At 44.4% G+C, this 16,609-nt stretch overlaps 1 protein-coding gene and 1 long non-coding RNA gene across 9 annotated transcripts in view; one reads left to right on the top strand and one right to left on the bottom strand.

The window, feature by feature from the left end:
• The window catches only part of CCBE1 (collagen and calcium binding EGF domains 1), a 401,394-nt gene that overhangs the window by 127,633 nt on the left and 257,152 nt on the right, over positions 1-16,609 (top strand). The window lies entirely within an intron of this gene.
• Positions 11,190-15,321, bottom strand: LOC145534774 (uncharacterized). Its single transcript, XR_014074983.1, has 2 exons — positions 15,151-15,321; positions 11,190-12,845 (listed from the first exon to the last, which is right to left on the bottom strand). It is a non-coding gene; the product is annotated as an uncharacterized LOC145534774 (long non-coding RNA).

Genomic DNA, 16,609 nt, shown 5'->3' with positions numbered 1-16,609 from the left:
GGACAGGAGCATCACCAGACCTTAGGAAAGGGCCAGGCACAGGACGCCTAGGGCCCAAATGGTGTGATTCTGATTTTATCATCTATGCTTATTGGTTATCTGTAATACGTCTAAGAAGAGTAACTTCACATCTAGTATTTGGTGTCCAATACTTGTAAATGATTCATGATGAATGCTTGATTCTCCCCCTTTCATTAAAGACGTTTCACTGAGTGTATTGTTTTGGGTAGGAAATCTCAAGATCTACGGTCAGTCAGCTGGAGACACAGGAGAGCCAATGCTATAACATCTGTCAGTGTCTGAAGGTCGCAGAACAAGAGAGTCGATGGTTTAAGTTCTAGTTTGAGTTTGAGAATGAAGGCAGGAGAAGACAGAAGTAGGGAGTCCTATGTGGGGCTTCCCTGGTGGCTCAGTGGTGAGGAATCTGCCTGCCAATCCAGGAGACACACGTTCGAGCCCTAGGTAGGGAAGATCCCCTTGAGAAGGAAATGGCAACCCACTCCAGTATTCTTGCCTGGAGAATCCCATGGACAGAGGAGCCTGGAGGGCTATAGTCCATGGCATCACAAGAGTCGAACACAACTTAGTGACTAAGCAACAGCAACAGTAAGTCCTATGTAACTGTTCACTAAATAAAATAAACTGGTTAAAGCATTATGCAGCTTTAAAAAAAAAACAACAGGCAAGTCAGAGGGGGTAGATAATGTTATTCTCATTTTGTAGGTAGAAATCGTGAGACCTGGTGAAGTTGTGACTCATTCAAGTTCACTGGGACAGAGAGAGCTGCCTTGCCTTTTGGTTTAGTGCTTTTTCCATTTAGTAGTTGGCAACTTTTCATCTATATGGAAATTAAAACTAATGAGGCATGCATATATTAAAGCTGTTTCTGTATAAAAGTAAGTGCATACAGCCAGGATGAAAGCCATTGGTCAAGGGCTGTCTCCAGTGCTGTTTAGCCCAGTGGTTCTTTGGCACTGCCAGTGTTCATCCAACGTGTGTGATCATACAGCAGTGGTCACAGTGTCCTTTTGTTCCTTTTAAAGGGTTTTTTGATGGAATTTACAATAATCATTTGGACTCAGTCTAGGTCAACAATGAATATTTCCCATCAAATCCAAAAGGAAAGGAATCTTTAAGATAACTTTGGCTGTAGTGATTTTTACATGTCCCTCAATACCTTATGGGGCTTCGCAGGTGGCTCTAGTGGTAAAGTACCCGCCTGCCGATGCAGGAGACACAAGAGACGCGGGTTTGATCCCTGGGTTGCAAAGATCCCCTGGAGGAGGGCATGGCAATCCACTCCAGTATTCTTGCCTGGAGAATCCCATGGACAGAGGAGCCTGGCAGGCTCCATGGGGTCACAAAGAGTCAGACATGACTGAAGCAACTTAGCACGTATGTATGCATTAAGTTATGGGTAATTTTCAATCTAGCATAAAGTCACCAGTACTGATCTGGACCTGGTCAGGAGTTGGCTCTTCTCTGCTGAATTCAGCCCCTGAAATGCAACAGATGTTTCTTTTTAAAGTTTGAAGGAACCTGGCTGGCCCTCCTCCACTCGATCTCTCTTTCTCACGGGAACAAATGCCAGCAGAGTTGAACTCTGGAGATTCCAAGCTTGGTCTTATGGAGTTACCGGAACAGCCCAAGGCAAGGTTGTCTATTGTTAGGCTCAAGCAATGAGAGTATACTCTAGAACAGATCTGTTCCTTCACACACACACAAAAGGCACCATGCTCTGCTGTGTAGCGGCCTGGCATCCTTAGGAAGTCATCCAAGGAAGGAGTGAAAACTCACGAGTGAGCAGTGCTTTGAAATGGGATCCTCTCAGGGTTTCCAGCCCTTTAAGAGTGAACTCAGTTGAAAATTGGCTTCCATGGGACTGCCCCGGGAGCGCCTTACTGATAGTAGGTAACACAGAGTTACTCTGCAGACGTGTTGTCATTGTTCAGTCCCTCTGCTGTGTCTGACTCTTTGCGGCCCCATGGACTGCAGCACACCAGGCTTCCCTGTCTTCACCATCTCCTGGAGTTGGCTCAAACTCATGTCCATTGAGTCAGTGATGCCATCTGCAGACTGAACACTGTCTTTTAAGCTGGTTTTTCAGGAAAGGCACAATTCCACAGCAAACTTTTCAGGAACACAAGTTTCTGATCTCATCATATTGTCTCATCTATCTCCCCAGGAGCCCCCTTCACCCTAGAGTCTGTAAAATGGCAAGAGCTCTTACACTTCCAGAAGAAGCATGCCATGCCATCTCAAACAGAACTGTGTCAGTCCATTTTAAAGGGTAGATAAAAAGATGGGCCAACTGTTTTTCATCTTTGCTGTGGTCAGAGTAAGATGCAGTGGCTGAAGTTTGAAGGACAAGCTGTCTCCATTAGAGAGGAGAAAGGCCTTCATCAGACCAGGAACCCATCTCCCCCTTCCAGCGTGCTATCTTCCTCTCTTTAACTGAAGCCTCTGTGCTTCAGGGTCTGCCCGTTTGGTCCTTTATCAGCCTCTGCAATGATGAAAACACACGGTGCATTCAGCCGTCATTGTGGCTTCAGATACTTAGAGAAGAACTGCTTTCCCACACCCCTTCCTCCGATTTCTTTATAAGAAGGATACTTTCTGATAAAAGTAACATGCTTGTAGTAGAAAACTCGGAAAACGTGGAAGTATGTAAAGATCATATACAGCTTTACAGACACGTATCATACACGCGCCTGTACGCTCAGTCCTGTCCGACTCTGTGCGACCCCATGGACGGTAGCCCACCAGGCTCCTCTGTCCATGGGGCTTCCCTGGCAAGAATACTGGAGTGAGTTGCCATTTCCTCCTCCAGGGGAATCTTCCTGACCTGGAGATGGGGGATCGAACCCGTGTCTCCTAAATTGGCAGGCAGATTCTTCACCACTGTGCCACCTGGGAACCTCTACAAGTAATAGCAGTTCACTGCAAATAGACTTCGGCCCTTCCCTAGGCCAAGTGCTCCTAAAATATCCCATAAATGGCTTAGACATAGGCTGGCCACCGGTATGGTTAGTGTAGGCAGATGACTACATAATGCTTTAAAAAACCTGAAGAGGGTTTTCTGCCCTCAAATCATTTCTCTGTAATCCTTGAGTTTCTTTACTTTTATTTGACTTGATATTCTAACAAAGAAGATCAAGTTCTCTAAATTAGCCCGAGAATGGCTGTCAAGCACCTAGAGGGTATGTAGATATATATGCAACAGTTTCTATTGTTACAGTGATTTTTGTCATTTTATTTTGGCTGTCATATGGCTTGTGGGATCTTAGTTCCCTGACTAGGGATTGAACCTGCGCCCTTGGCTGTGAAAGCGTGGAGTCCTAACCACTGAATTGCCAGGGAATTCCCACAGTGATCTTCTTATTGCCTCTATACCAACTACTTTATAACTTATTTTTATGATATTTCAGGGCAGCAGAAAAAACAGCCCTTTGCCCGTTTTCTCTGTCCCAGTCTCCTAATCACTCCCACCTGAGGGATCCGTCCCCATGGTCATGTGCTGGTATTGCCCCAAAGCTTATTTTTCTAAACCATAGATTCTTCCTGAACTTATCAAAGTATGAACAGGTATTGCTGATTACTAAAGCGTGAAGGAATTGTCACCTGAATTTAATATTGTCAAAATGAGAAAGGGCTACCTGTTAGACATTTCTAAAACAATAGTTACTTAAGGTATTGCATCAATACATTTTATTACAAAATTTAGCCCAGCCTTGATATATGTGTTCTTATGCATAATTGATCATACCTAATGCAATCTTCCTACTATTCATTTTGAATTTCTAGATCCAAGATTATTTCTTTAGCACAAAGAGAAGGACCCATTCCAGGAAAAATTATATTCTAGATAAATGCATACAATGCATTAAAATGATGCAAAATTTTATGTAGTTTATATGATTAATACACATATAATTGATACTGAATACTGTAGTAGTGAAGCAAAATAGCAAGTAATATGCAGATTCAGTATGCAAAACACTCTAGTAGAAAGGTGAAAGAAATGACGAACAATGTCTGTTGACACTGGAATTTGAATTTTAGGAAGATTTTTGGTGACCTAACACTATTTAGAATGGTGCTATAATGTTTGTGGCAAAATCAGTTTGCTTCTCATATGAAAGTGAAAGTGTTAGTGGCTCAGTTGTGTCCTTTGCAATCCCGTGGACTGTAGCCCCCAGGCTCCTCTGTCCATGGGATTTCCCTGGTGAGAATACTAGAGTGGGCTGCCATTTCCTTCTCCAGGGGATCTTCCCGACCCAGGGATTGAACCCCGGTCTCCCTCATTGCAGACAGATTCTTTACCACATAAGTCCCTTCAAATTAAAAAAATGTATTTTTATTTGCTTATTTTTAATTATGTATCGTCTCTTCCAGTTCTACTGAAATATAATCGACACACAGCACAGTATAAGGGGTTCAGCATAATCATGTGACTTACATACATCATGAAATGATTACAGTAAGCCTAGTGAACATTCATCACCTCATATATTAGTAGATACAAAAGAAAAAAATTTCCTTGTGATAAGAGCTCTTAGAATTTATGATCTTAACTACTTACTTTCATATATAACGTGCAATCATATTAATTACATTAATCATCTTGTATCTTATATCCCTACTACTTCCTTATCTTGTAAGTGGAAGTTTGCACCTTTGGACCAGCTTCAATCAATTCCCTCTGCTTCTCTCTAACCCCATACTTCCAATCTCTTTTTTCATGAGTTTGTTTGTTTATGAAGAATAACTGACCTACAACAATATGTTAGTTCCAGGTACATGACATCGTGATTCAATATTTCTATACATTACAAAATGTAATTTCTATACATTACAAAATGATCACCACGGATAAGTCTAGTTACCATGTATCACCATATAAAGACATTATGTTATTGACTATATTTCCCACACTGCACTTTTCATACCTGTGACTCCTTTATTTTGTAATTGGAAATTTGTACCTCTAAATTCCCCTCACAATAGGAGAATTAATTTAAAATTCTAGGATAAGCCTGGTACAATAATTCCAAAGACTTTTGAGAAGAGACTCTGTATCAGAGAACAGTACCATTCTTTAAATTTTTGGAAGTAAAGGAAAAAAACGAATATAAATTCACGTCAAACCATGTGGGAGCAACGTGGAGTTGAAGCCGACGCTGTGACTTGCTCCCCTAGCTTGAAGTCAGCCACACTAGTAGATCTGTTCCTTCATTTATCCAACATTTGTTGAGCGCCTGCTACCGTGTTTGACCCGAACATCGAAGGTAAGTAAGATGAAGTCCCAGCCCTCGATGAACCTGGCGTCTCATGGGAGGAAGGAAACAGGAGCAAGTACAGGAGGGTCTGAGATGCTTACAGGCCAGACCAGGAAGGACTGCGCGCAGGAAGGGGGCCCGTTCCACCCGAGAGGTGGGTGGATGAACGAGCTTGAAGGAGCCTGGCGAGGAGTCGTCAGAAACAGAAGAGAAAAAAGGTTCAAGTAGTTCCCGCTCCCAGCTTGACCTGCGGGTCAGAAGGGCGCTGTGGATGAGCAAACATTCCCGGGCATCCGGGGAAAGGCCAGTTGGAGACACAGCTAGGGCGTTTCTCCACCTGCTTCAGCGCACGGAACGAGTGCGCTGAGAGAAGGCAGCGCCCGTCGGGCAGCAGGTGGCGCCGCGCCCAGGCTGCGGGCGCGGGGTGAGGCCCACGCGGCCTGACCCTCCAGGCCTTCGCCTGCGGGGGTGCCTGAAGCCCTGTGCCAGGTGCTTGCATGAGAGACTTAGCGACGGCCCCTCCGAGAGCATCTCTAGTCTCACACGTCTCCCTCCCGTGGGGTCAGCTGCCTTTTGGTTCACAAGTGGGAACGGATGAGGGCTGCTTGCTTTCGGAGAGGCCAGTGAAGGCGCTGAGACGCTGTGTTGTGCTCCAGGCTTACTGCCTGGTTCGGAAGACCCCGAGGATAGATGCGTGCCTCCTCTCCCGAGTTGCATCGTGTTCCTTAAAATGAGTGTGTTCTTCGTGGTTAAAGGGAGTTGAGGCAGAGTCTTCAGGACTGCATTTTGGGGAGATGTATCCCACGTTTGTAGGCAGCCCTGGAATCTATCTGCCTGCACATCACTCTTCCCAGGAGGAATTAGGTTGTGAGTCTCCAGTAGTCAGCTCTAAAACCCAGCCTTTAGGACCACAACTCATTTCTCTCCAGGGTCTCGTTTTGTCCGAGCTCCAGAGAGACGTGCAGATGGAGAGAAAGAGAGCTGGACTCTGGCAGTCCCTTTGTTTACACCGGATACTCCATGCCTAGCACACAGCCTGGGGGGAGCAGGAACTCCACAAAAATGTGGGGAATGAACCAAATCATAGTCATTAGGAACCAGAGAGGAAAACTTCCCGGTGGTAAATATTTGCATCTAATCTGTTTTGCTGTAGATCTTTCAGAATATTGTTTCTAATGCTAAAATGATTTTAATATTTTAAACACAGTGCTATTGCATTAAACTTTATTATGAGAAAATACAAAATTAAATGGCTAAGCAAGTTGTGCTTTCTGAGTTAAACACACCTACAGGGAATTTTTTTTTAAATATTCTTTTCCATTATGGTTTATTACGAGATATTGAATATATCCCTGAGCTATACAGTAGAGTCTTGTTGTTTATCCATCCTATATATAATCATTTGTATCTGCTAACTCCAGGCTCCCAGTCCCCACACCCCCTTTCCAGTTGGCAACCACAAGTCTCTTCTCCATGAGTCTGTTTCTGTTTTGCAGATAAATTCATTTGTGTCATATTTTAGATGCCACATGTAAGTGATATCATATGGGATTTGTCTTCTCTGGCTTTTTTCACTTAGTATGATAATCTCAAGGTCTATCCATATTACTGCAAATGGCATTATTTCATTCTTTTTTATGGCTGAATAGTATTCCATTGTATACATACCATATCTTCTTTATCCATTCACCTGTCGATGGACGTTTAGGTTGCTCCCATGTCTTGGCTATTGTAAACAGTGTTGCTGTGAACATGGGGCTACATGTATCTTTTTGAATTAGAGCTTTCTCCAGATATATACCCAGGAGTCAGATTTCTGGATCATATGGTAACTCTCTTTTTAGTTTTTTGAGGAACCTCCATCCTGTTCTACAGTAGCTGCACCAAGTTACATTCTTTACATTCTCACCAACAATGAAGGAGGGAGCACTGTTTTGTTTGTTTGTTTTTTCAATAGAGAGGCTACAGAGGGAGCTGTAACAGTCAATCTGTGACCTCGAGCATTAATGGCACACCACGTACTTAGAAAACACGAAGATTCTTAAATCCCATAATCAAATAGACAGAACAAACAATAGACTCTCTAAAAAAAAAAGCCAATGGACTATGACAGGGTGAATGAAACAGAGTAGATAATCATTGCATGTACGCAAGTGCCCATGTGGCAAGAGTCACATGTACCGTGTTTTCAAGGCCCAGGGCCCTGAGGTGTCCCAAGTCAGTGCAGCCCCTGGTGTGTGCACCCTAAGGATGAAAGCTTTTCCCGCAGTGTGCTCTTGGCTCCATATCGAGAATCCTAGTGAACAAGACGGGGTTAAATCCACACAGTACAGGAAGAACAGCATCCTGCTTTGGGAAATTAAATAGCACTAAAATGTGTTCAGGGTTTCCCAGGTGGCTCAGTGGTAAAGAATCCATCTGCCAATGCAGGAGACAAGGTTTGATCCCTGGGTCGGGAAGATCCCCTGGAGAAGGGAACGGCAACTCACTCCAGTACTCTTGCCTGGAGAATCCTATGGACGGAGGAGCCTGGTGGACTGCAGTCCATGGGGTCACAAAGAGTCGGACATGACTGAGCGACTAAACAACAACAACAAAATGTGTTGAAGGTATGTTCGGAGCCTGGGATGGTGCGTCTAACGTCTAGTGCCCGCGATATTTGCAGAAATAACTTCGCGAGAAAGGAAAGCAGAGACTACAGAGGGAAGGAGAGAAGAAAGTGAAGTAGACTGGAGAGGCCAGACCCCAATCAGTGGTCTCTCTCGTGAACCCTAATGGTGCAGACAGCGCTGAGCCACTTGGATTTGTCCTCCCTAGGAAAGCCCTAAAGTTTCCTCGGTGCCTTTTCTACCATCCAAACTTCCTTGTTCTAGCCTTGTTTTCCCAAGTCCCTGCGTTTTCCCCAACATCCTGATAAGTGACTCGCTCACTTGATAACTTAGTGAGGAAAGGTGTTAATGGCTGATCCTAGGGAGACATCAAACCCTCACAGAGCATATCTACATTTTAATTGTGACCTTAAATGCCTTAACATGAAAGGAAAAAACGAAAAACCGGCTAACTAAGGTGAGACTCTCAGGCACTACCAGAGGGCCAGTAGGAAAGCTCTCTTGGGTGAGGGTAATGAGCTTCTTGGCATTTTTTTTTTTAAAAACCAGCTCATCACAGGGTGGCTGGCATCCACTTGGGTGAGAAGCCAGCTGATACCTGTCTTCCAAAACGGAGTGTTGTATATTCTTTGGAAGGTCCTCTAGGAAACCATGGTAGCTCGCTTCTGGGTTTGATTTTCCAACATCAGCAAATCCAAATGTTTTATCCCCAAAGTCTTCCTTTAAAATTTTAACTCATTTCCCTCTGTTTATAGCTCAGTGAAGTTGGAAAACCCATCTCATTAAGCATCCCATTTACACACGTGAAGATCATAAATAAGTATCGTCCTCTGTGGGTAACCTCAATTTCTCTAGACCTCTCTTAATAAGTGGAGAAGGCAATGGCACCCCACTCCAGTACTCTTGCCTGGAAAATCCCATGGACGGAGGAGCCTGGTAGGCTGCAGTCCATGGGGTCGCTAGGAGTTGGACATGACTGAGCGACTTCACTCTCACTTTTCACTTTCACGCATTGGAGAAGGAAATGGCAACCCACTCCGGTATTGCCTGGAGAGTCCCACGGACGGGGGAGCCTGGTGGGCTGCTGTCTATGGGGTCGCACAGAGTCAGACACGACTGAAGCGACTTAGTAGCAGTAGCAGCTCTTAATAAGACCCTGTTTCATTCTGCTTTTAGCGCTGTCATAACCTTTCTCTGGATTTGCTCTGCTCTCTCGCCAATTTCTCAATGCAAGGGTTGTGCTTATTTGCTGTTTCACTGGGAAAACCAACAGCCAGACCGCCCACAACCGGTCTGCAGAGCTGCTGTTTCCCCATGGCACTGTCAGTCACCTCCTAAAAAGAAAATAAAACAATATCACAGTCTTTTTTTTTTTTTGTACCTCACCAAACTCCTCTAGTATGAAGACACAAAAGCAGAGGAAGATATCTTGTTTAAATTGTCCTTTATTTTGTACATAGTACTTAACAGGCTATCTTGACGGTAATGGATGCTCATAAAGATGCTTGGTGCTGAAGAATGGTTATTTCAGCCCAAACTATCCTTCTCCCTCGGTATATTGCCCCTGTTTTCCAACATTCATCTTCAGCCAGCAGACAAAATGTGGACCCTAAGCAAACGCAATTTATGCCCACTCTTTACTTGGAGCTTAATTTGTTGTCACATTTTTGGGTTAGCTTTTGAAAGCCCAGAGATTACATGTTAGGGATGATTTTCTTGGACGAAAGCCAGTGCTCTTCGGGATGTCAGTTCCAGAGAAACTTGGGACTTTTATCTCCTTGAGCAAGGCTTTTATCATCTCATCAGAGGGCGGCTGTCATCCACTCAGATGAGAAGCGGGTAGCTAAGTCCTCCAAGAGTGGAGCGCTGGCTTCTTTTGAAGGTTCTCTTGAGATACAGAAACCATAGAAACTGCTTTGGGCAGGAGGTGAAAAAATTAACAGAAATATAACAATGTTGTGTCATTAAAACGGTGGTTTTAAGGATCATGGTTTTAGAACTTCAGCCTCCTGGCTGAGACCCCTAACTCCCATTGAGGGGTGATTCAGGGGTCAAATTACTGCAATTTACATACAGACTCAATTCTAAGGGGCTCTCTTCCACCCTCTAACAGTATCTATCACCCCTAAGCCTTATTCCTTTACTTCTTAATACTTCATTGTTTTTACTCTAAAAGTAAGATATTCCCAACCATAGCCACAACAGAGTAGCCAACTTCAGGAAACTGACTATTAATACCACAATGTTATGCAGTTTCTAACCCATCTTCTAATATCGTCCATTGTCCCAATAATGTCTGAGAGCATGCGGCCCAGGATCACAGCTTGTGTTTTCTTGTCACATAGTCTCCTTTATTCTGGAAGTTTTCCCAACCTCTCTTTGTTGTTCAGGACATTGACATTTTTAAGATTGCAGGTCACTTATTTTATAGACATTGCCTCCAGTTGGCTATGTTGGGTGCTTCCTGAGAATTACATTCAGGTAGATTCTGAGGACTCTTCCATGAAAAGTCAGAAATCACAGACTCTTCCAATGGCTTCTCCAATCTCATCTCGGTTCAGCTCAGTCACTCAGTCATGTCCGACTCTTTGAGACTCCATGGACTGCAGCATACCAGGCCTCCCTGTCCATTACCAACTCCTGGAGCTTGCTCAAACTCATGTCCATTGAGTCGGTGATGCCATCCAACCATCTCATCCTCTGTTGTCCCCTTTTCCTCCCGCCTTCAATCTTTCCCAGCATCAGGGTCTTTTCTAATGAGGCAGGTCTTTGCATCAAGTGGCCAAAGTGTTGGAGTTTCAGCTTCAGCATCAGTCCTTCCAATGAACATTCAGGACTGATTTCCTTTAGGATGGACTGGTTGGATCTCCTTGCAGTCCAAGGGATTCTCAAGAGTCTTCTCCAACACCACAGTTCAAAAACATCAATTCTTCAGCGCTCAGCTTTCTTTATAGTCCAACACTCACATCCATACATGACTACTGGAAAAACCATGACTTTAACTAGATGGATCTTGTTGGCAAAGTAATGTCTCTGCTTTTTAATATGCTGTCTAGGTTGGTCATAGCTTTTCTTCCAAGGAGCAAGCACCTTTTAATCTCATGGCTGCAGTCACCATCTGCAGTGATTTTGAAGCCCAAAAAATAAAGTCTGTCACTGTTTCTATTGTTTCCCCATCTATTTGCCATGAAGTGATGAGACCAGATGCCATGATCTTCGTTTCCTGAATGTTTAGTTTTTAAGCCAACCTTTTCACTCTCCTCTTTCACTTTCATCAAGAGGCTCTTTAGTTTTTCTTCACTTTCTGCCATAAGGGTGGTTTCATATGCATATCTGAGGTTATTGATATTTTTCTCAGCAGTCTTGATTCTAGCTTGTGCTTCATCCAGCCCGGCATTTTGCATAATGTACTCTGCATATAAGTTATATAAGCAGGGTGACAATATACAGCCTTGACGTACTCCTTTCCCGATTTGGAACCAGTCTATTGTTCCATGTCCACTTCTAACTGTTGCTCTTGACCTGCATACAGATTTCTCAGGAGGCAGGTCGGGTGGTCTGGTATTCCCATCTCTTGAAGAATTTTCCACAGTTTGTTGTGATCCACCCAAAGGCTTTGGTGTAATCAATAAAACAGAAGTAGATGTTTTTCTGAAACTCTCTTGCTTTTTCAATGATCCAACAGATGTTGGCAATTTGATCTCTGGTTCCTCAGCCTTTTCTAAATCAGCTTGAACATCAGGAAGTTCACGGTTCACGTCCTGTTGAAGCCTGACTTGGAGAATTTTTAGCATTACTTTGGTAGCATGTGAGATGACTGCAATTGTGTGGTAGTTTGAACATTCTTTGGCATTGCCTTTCTTTGGGATTGGAATAAAAGCTGACCTTTTCCAGTCTTGTGGCCACTGCTGAGTTTTCCAAATTTGCTGGTATGTTGAGTGAAGCACTTTCACAGCATCATCTTGTAGGATCTGAAGTAATTCAACTGGAATTCCCTCACCTCTATTAGCTTTGTTCATAGTGATGCTTCCTAAGGCCCACTTGACTTCACATTCCAGGATGTCTGGCTCTAGGTGAGTGATCACACCGTCGTGATTATCTGGGTCATGAAGATCTTTTTTGTATGGTTCTTCTGTTTATTGTTGCCACCTCTTCTTAGTATCTTCTGCTTCTGTTAGGTCCATACCATTTCTCTCCTTAATTGTGCCCATCTTTGCATGAAATGTTCCCTTGGTATCTCTAATTTTCTTGAAGAGATCTCTAGTCTTTCCCATTCTATTATTTTCCTCTATTTCTTTGCATTGATCACCGAGGAAGGCTTTCTTATCTCTCCTTGCTATTCTTTGGAACTCTGCATTCAAATGGGTATATCTTTCCTTTTCTCCTTTGCCTTTAGCTTCTCTTCTTTTCTCAGCTATTTGTAAGGCCTCAGATGACCATTTTGCCTTTTTGCATTTCTTTTTCTTGGGGATGGTCTTGATCACTGCCTCCTGTACAATGTCACGAACTTCCATCCATGATTCTTCAGGCACTGTGTCTATCAGATCTAATCCCTTGAATCTGTCACTTCCACTGTATAATCGTAAGGGATTTGATTTAGGTCATACATGAATGGTCTAGTGGTTTCCCTACTTTCTTCAATTTCAGTCTGAATTTGGCAATAGGAGTTCATGATCCGAGCCACAGTCTGCTCCCAGTGTTGTTTTTGCTGACTGTATAGAGCTTCTCCATCTTTGGCTGCAAAGAATATAATCAGTCTGATTTCGGTGTCCACCATCTGGTGATGCCCATGTGTAGAGTCTTCTCTTGTGTTGTTGGAAGAGGGTGTTTGCTATGACCAGTGCGTTCTCTTGGCAAAACTCTGTCACCCTTTGCCCTGCTTCATTCTGTGCTCCAAGGCCAAATTTGCCTGTTACGCCAGGTATCTCTTGACTTTCTACTTTTGCATTCCAGTCCCCTATAATGAAAAGGACATCTTTTTTGAGTGTTAGTTCTAGGAGGTCCTATAGGTCTTCATAGAACCGTTCAACTTCGGCTTCTTCAGCATTACTGGTTGGGGGCATAGATTTGCATTACTGTGGATTCTCATCTAGAATGGAATTTATATACTTTACCAAGCCCTCCACACCCCACGTCCTCACTACTGGCCCTGGCACTCTCTCCGCCCCTGGCTGTTTGCACTTGCTGATACCACCTCCTGGTCTCATCTTCCCCTGGATCTTTGCCTGTCTTGTTCCCTCACTTCATTCAGGTACATTAAGCCACAAACTGAGTGGTAATCTCGGATTCCAATCCACAGCCTTCTTTCATTGTTTGGAGCCTCCCTTCCTGCCAGACTTCTGAATGCCTGCCTCTCCCTGTCTCCTACCCCTAGGATGTATCAATACATGTGTATATAAAACTGATTCCTAATTAGCTCTTGGAAAGGAACCTGGGGTCTCTTCAGTGTCAATTTTGTAGATGAAGCCTATATTTAGAACTCTATTAATTTAGGTGAGGGTGACATCTAGTGGGCCAGTGATGACAGTCTTTGAGCTAAAAGTTCTTGATTAACCCGAGATCCTGGGAGGAGCATAACAAAAGGTATAAATATAAACAGGAAACTGGTGTACTCTGTCACCAAGTGGTGGTAATGATTCACTATTTGTGAATGAAGTGTTCTCACCTTCATTCTTTCCAACTGCTTAACTGTCCCAATGTCATTCATTCAATAATGTACTTTTCCCCCAGTGATTTAAAATACCACTTTTAGTATATACTAAATTCCTTTGTGTTTTCCAGTAACAGGATATTTTTGTTATTCGTCCATGTTGATATATAGAGATGGGAAGATTTAAAAAGATGTTTTGTTTTCTCTCTCTAAGATGTGATGACTATGGCCCCACTTTCTGCTTCTGCTGACTACTCTTTTTTTTTTTTTTAAATAAAACCCCCTCTTGATGTGTGCCCCGTTTTCACTTTCTCTCATTCCATTTCCCCCCGAGCCCCATCAGTCAGGCCTTTGCAGCCAACAGGTCACCAGAACTCTCCTAGTCAGGGTCACCAATGATGTGGGTTCTGGGTTGTCCAGGATTGTCCGGGTTCTTACCTGTTGACCTGGCATAGTGATTATGAATTGGGTTCCCTTTCAGTCTCAAAAGTGTTCCGGTTTGAGTGATAAATTATCATCTTCCTACTGGTGACAACTAATACAGTCCACTCTGCCCTGACTCACCCGTGGTTAACACTTTCCCTCATGGCCTGTGTTATCTGTGCTTTCTCTGTCTTTCCTAAGGGCAGGAAAAGTCTCTTATGAGGCCACAGCTCAGTGATTAATTTCATAAACTTCCCCAGAAGCAATACTTTTATCTCATCTACTGTCCCTATTGTAGTTTTGTCTGTTGACCTAATAATTTCCCATATAGCATTCCTGTCTTCCCACCCACACCCCTGTAACCCTCACCCATATGTCATGTATAGGGTCCAGCCTGAGGCCAGACACTGAATTTACTTGTCTAACCTAGAATAGTTCTTTGTCTTTTACAGCATTGACACTTTAAGTCTTCCCCTACTTTTTTATCCCAGAACATTCTGCCTCTCCTGTGACTCACAGTCACCCTTTGATCACAGGGCTCACCGCCTCGGTGGGGGCTGAAGAGAAATCTATGGCCACCTTTCCTCCTTAGTCTTCCGAGAGAACTGGGGTCCAGGGTCCCTGCAGGAATCCGGGCAGCGGGGTGAGGGACAGAGAAGGAAGCCTGGGCGCTTCTGATGCGCTGACTGTGGGGCCCTACTCTTTCCCTGCCCAGCCGCCTTGTTTTGTTCTAGAAAGCCCTTGGCTTGGCCCCGGGGTGACCCCGAGTCTCGGCCACAGGGATAGATGCGGTGGATTCTGGGGGGTGGAGGGGAGCCTCCTCGAAGCCAGGGGTCAGAAAAGCTGTCATGGCGTCGGAAAAGCCGTCATGGCGTCAGAAAAGCCGTCATGGCGCCTCGCTCCATCGGCCCTCCCTTCCGGCCTCCCTCCCGCCTTCCCCAGCTGCCCAGGCTCCTCCGGTCACCGTCCTTCTCCGCGTCACCTAAAATCATTCCAGGTGCCTCCAGGAACACAGGGACCACCTGTTGAGAAACATGGCTCTCAACAGGCGAGCCTTCCTAGAGAAACGCCAGCTGATTCCCCACTCACCCGAGCCCGCGGGACCTCCGGACCCTGACCAACCCACCCACTTGTTTTTCATTTTGGGGGGCTGCACTGAGCACAGCTTGTGGGAGTTTAGTCCTCCTACCAGGAGTCGAACCCAGGGCATTTGACAGTGACAGCGTGGAGTCCTAACCACTGGGCTGCCAGGGAATTCCTGCGCTTCTTTTCTAAATATTGGTTGAGAAGAGACGGACACAGCTAAAACCACTTCAGCTCGGCAGGGCGAGGCCCCTGCCTTGTCCTGACGAGTCCCTGCCCGCTGGAGCCCTGACTCAGCAGAAGGTTTCACCATGGAGAGCTGGGAAAGACGGAAAGAAGATGTTTCCTGGAAACATCCTCTCTTCGTCAAAATCTCCAGGCTCTGCCGTGACTAGGAAACCTTTGTCTTCTGCCAGAGCACATGCTTTGGCCATGGCTTTGTTCTGTGGAACACTAGGCCTCGGGCTAAGGCAAACACCAGGCTTCCCCGCCCAGGGGGTCGCTCCATCAGGAGCAAACGATTTGCTGCTCACCAGATGAAACATGGACTTTCTCTTTTGAAGGTTTGAGAAAAATCAAAGGAAGAGAGAAATTAGTGGATCAAAGAGCTTGGGCAACAAACTGAACAAAGACCTTCACTTTCCAAAAGCATGTTTTAACATTTTATCTAAAAAAAAAAATCTTGCCAAAGTTTATAAACAGCACCCAGCTATCAGATGCAGCTTTAACCTGGGAAAAGTGCTTCCAGCCTTGTGACTGAGTTTGTGTGGCTGTGGTCACATGGATTTGGAGTGGAAACTTTTTTTTGTCACCTGGCTTATTGTTGTTGCCTTTCAAGGCCACACTATTTGTCTAGGCCATGGGATTACTCAATCAATCAAATATTTATTGAGTAACTAGACAACCAGTGGAAAACTTGGACCATATTGTGTTTCCTACTATCTTCTTTCAAGTCTTAAGACAATTGAGATCGCCGATGCTGGTCATTTGGAGCTTAGAAAACAGTCACTTGGTCAAAAAAGGAGGGACACATATACACAAAAGGAAATAGGCTCCTGTGACATTTGGCAAATGAAATATCCACACATTCAGTTGCCCTATTCCTGTATCTATTTACGAATGTTTCTCTCCATTTTAGCTGTTTTCTCTGTACTATGTTAACCATGCCAATGACATCCACTCGAAACTGGGTATTAAATTTTGGTCTCCTTAATTTACCATAGGAGCAGGTCCCTAGAGACTATTCAGTCAGTTCAGTCGCTCAGTCGTGTCCAACTCTTTGTAATCCCATGGACTGCAGCACACCAGGCTTCCCTGTCCATCACAAACTCCTGGAGCCTGCTCAAACTCTTGTCCATCGAGTTGGTGATGCCATCCAACCATCTCATCCTCTCTCGTTCCCTTCTCCCACCTTCAATCTTTCCCAGCATCAGGGTCTTTTCCAATGAGTCAGTTCTTTGCATTGAGTGGCCAAAGTATTGGAGCTTCAGCTTCAGTATTGGTCCTGCCAATGAATATTCAGAACTGATTTCCTTTAGGATGAACTGGTTTGATCTCCTTGCAGT

The sequence above is a fragment of the Giraffa tippelskirchi genome, chromosome 14 (genome assembly GCF_054371585.1).
Source record: "Giraffa tippelskirchi isolate mGirTip1 chromosome 14, T2T-mGirTip1v1.2.pri, whole genome shotgun sequence".
Classification (NCBI taxonomy): Eukaryota; Metazoa; Chordata; class Mammalia; order Artiodactyla; family Giraffidae; genus Giraffa; species Giraffa tippelskirchi.
This window is presented reverse-complemented; position numbering and strand designations above follow the sequence as displayed.